This window comes from Ceratotherium simum, chromosome 34 (assembly GCF_057802395.1).
Source record: "Ceratotherium simum simum isolate JZ-2026a chromosome 34, ASM5780239v1, whole genome shotgun sequence".
NCBI classification, from domain to species: domain Eukaryota; kingdom Metazoa; phylum Chordata; class Mammalia; order Perissodactyla; family Rhinocerotidae; genus Ceratotherium; species Ceratotherium simum.
The window spans coordinates 14,202,928-14,206,484 of NC_141933.1; the positions used below are offsets into that span (position 1 = coordinate 14,202,928).

Consider the following 3,557-nt stretch of genomic DNA (forward strand, 5'->3'; position numbering starts at 1 on the left):
ATATGTCCATGATTACAAGGAAAAGAATAGGTTACATTGTAGCTACTCTAATAACCTTTTTGTTGTCATGACTGTTGGTTAAGATGATGACAGTGATAATGATGAAAAATGCAATTTTTTGCTGCGTTCTCACAGAATTCTCCCTCCATTCAGTCTCCCTGTGGATAAAACCACAACTATGTCTGGGTTGATAATTACATAGTCTACCTGCTACCATTTCTTGTTCTATGCTGTTGGAAAACATCTTGATTTTATTTTTTAATTAATCTCTTCATTCCTTCAGAATTTTTCTCAAAATAGTGCACCACGAAGTAATGATTGATCTGATTTTGGGAAATGAACACTTCTACATTACTTCTCAGGCAACAACCTTATGCTTTTATGGATATTTTCTCTTTTCATTCATTTTTGGAATTAGAAGGCGGGTAAATGGTTGTAGAGAAGGAAGACATTCTGGATGGCTAATGTTGACAAAAATTTATAGTTTATAGACATAGCTTATTCCATTAATGTCACAGCTTTTCTCCGGGGAAATTTCCAAGACTTTTAATTTTACCCATGTGCACAACTCCCAGACAATATTTGACATCTATTTTCTACGTTTCACAGCTTCCCATGATTTTCTTTCTAGTTTGAGTTCATCTGAATAAGAATGGGTTTGTGTTGGGAGACATTGTAATAATAATCTGGAGAGATGACAGCTGTTGCATCTTGAAGATGGCATACAGTGCCTGGGGAAAAATATTCTTTTGGTTATTTACTATTTGGCCTGAATACTTAGTGCTTGTCTTCCCTATGTTGGCTCCAATGAGAAAAAGAGAAATAACTTTCAGAAATCTTGTCTCAGTTTCCTATTCTCCATATCCTTTGCCTAAGCATCCTAACTCTTGCATGAGTTCAAGTCACTCTACTTTGTAGGAGAAGTCTTGACCTGTGAACCATGTAATAGAGTTGAATGTGATTGAGAATCCAATAAAACAATACGGGAAGGTGGTAAGTGGTTGCAATTTGTGGGGTCAAGGTTCCAGAATTTCCAACATTTTCAAAAGTATCACTGGCTCAAAGTAGGTCAAGAATCACTGTCCTAGACAGTTTAAGTCATAAGTATCTTTGTTTTGAGGAAAGAAAAATCTGCACCTGCATGGATGGGCACATAATGGCTCTTACAACATAGTCTTGTCTAACTTCTTACGAGCCTTCCTAGAGTCAGTAATTTGAGTAGGTCGTATCCACTTCCAAGCTGCTACTTGGTGTGTGACTCTTCCCACCATCCCATTGCATTATTCTTTCTTTTTCTTTTTAATAATATTTTTATTTATTTATTTATTTTTGGTGAGAAAGATTGGCTCTGAGCTAACATCTGTTGTCTGTCTTCCTCTTTTTGCAGAGGAAGACCATCCCTGAGCTAACATCTGTGCCCACCTTCCTCTATTGTGTATGTGGGACACCACCACAGCATGGCTCAATGAGCAACGCAGGTCCGCACCCAGGATCCGGACTTGTGAACCCTGGGCTGCTGAAGCAGAACAGGTGAACTTACCACTATACCGCCAGGCCAGCCTGCATGATTCTTTATGAAATGCTTTATGAAAGTAGAAAGGAAGTTACAGAATTGTCCACCCTCCATGATTACAGATTAATTGATTACTAGTTCAAAAGGGTATTTTAAAGAGCACTTGCTTCACCATCCTCATTTAACTATAAGGTCCAGCATGGAATTTTTCAAGCACTGAACTAATTTCAGAGCAATGACTGATCAGAATCATTCTGTTTCACTGTTTAGAGAGATGACAGTATTTTCCCAATTTAGTCTATTTCCAATTCTCAAATATTTGTAAAACTGGAATGAGAAAACAGGAATATAAGACATTTAGGAGGTGATGTACTAACGATGTCCACTTACTGTCTTTTGTCCCCAAAGAGAATGTTAGTATTTATGCAAGAAAATTTTTCAGTTAAGACACAGATTAACTTAACTCTGATGATTTAAGATGTATATTTAGTCACATGAATGACTGGAAAGAAATGAAGTGTATATATTTGTGTTTTTTCAGATTGTAGCCATTTCCTTCTCTCATCTTTTTCTCAGCGGGTGTCACCAAGCAGGGCCATTGAATGAAATAGAGATCACAACTCAATGACTATGTTGTTCTCCTGGGATGCTCAGATGAAAAAGAGGTGCAGCTTATCCTCTTCCCAATCTTCTTAAGGATCTACTTTGTGACCCTTATGTGGAACCGGGGTCTCATCATGCTAATCAGGATGTACTCTCACCTGCACGCACCTATGTACTTTTTTTATAAGTTTCTTGTCATTTGTATACATCTGCTATTCTCCTTCCATCACTATAGGGATGCTTTCAGACCTCTTTGAAGAATAAAAAATGATTTCATTCATTCCTGTGCCACCTAGTATTTTGTTGCATCGTGGATGTGTCTGACTGTGTGCTGCTTCTTGGCCACCATAGCATATGACAGATATGCTGGTATTGGTAGGCGTCTGCAATACCTGGTCATCGTGGCTCCTGGCCCCTGTCAGAAGATGGCTGCTGGGGCCAATGGAAGTGGTTTCCTTGGACACTTAGCTGAAACAGTCCCTTACTTTCATCCCTACTACAGTGGGCCAAATATCACTCAACACTTTTTCTGTGACATACTCCAGATTATTACCTGGTCTTGCTCCAATCTCTTCATCGGCCAAATTATTCTTTTTCTGGTAGCTAATTTTGTTGGATTTGGTTCTTTCCTTGATATACTCTTATACTATGTTTTCATTCCGCTTCCATCATGATAATATCTTTTTCCAAAGGTGGTGCCAAGGCCTTCAATACCTGTGCCTCCCTCATGGTAGTTGTGACACTATTGTAGGGGACAAGCCTCTCTGTGTATCTGCATCCTAGGTCTAGTCACTCTGAGAAGCAGGACAAGGTGCTGTCAGTGTTCTATGTTATCCTTATCCCCATGTTAAACCCTCTGATCTATAATCTGAGGAACAAGGAGATCAAAGAGGCCGTCAAGAGGGTGATAAAGAGGGCAACACATTTACTTCTGTAGGAACAATATTTGCACAGGTGTTATTTCCCTTATATAGAAAACAGGAGTAAGGACATGTAAGTAACCTTTTGTCAGTCACAAGAATAGCTAAGTAGTGAAAAGAAGTGAAAACCTGCTTCTTGATTCCTGGTGCCATTATGTTTAGTGCAACCAGCAAGTGATCTGTCTGAGGCAAAGTCATCAACAAAGAACTAAGTCTAAGAGGCTTGTTTCCATGATTAGACCCAGGTATATATAACCATATATATTTTTAGCTGTTTGTTTATTGCAGTAACAGTGGTTTATAACATTGTATAAATTTCAGGTGTACATCATTATACTTCTATTTCTGCATAGATTACATCATGCTCACCACCCAAATACTAATTACAACCCATCACCACACACATGTGCCTCATTAGCCCTTTCGCCCTCATCCCTCCCTCCTTCCCCTCTGGTAACCACAAATCCAGTCTCTGTCTCCATGTGTTTGTTTGTTGTTGTTATTATCTACTACTTAATGAG

The 3,557-nt window shown here is 38.8% G+C and overlaps 1 pseudogene; it reads left to right on the plus strand.

The window, feature by feature from the left end:
* Window positions 1–1,787: 1,787 nt before the first annotated feature.
* LOC101406669 (olfactory receptor 5A1-like) lies at window positions 1,788–3,075 on the plus strand (annotated as a pseudogene).
* The last annotated feature ends 482 nt before the right edge of the window (window positions 3,076–3,557 follow it).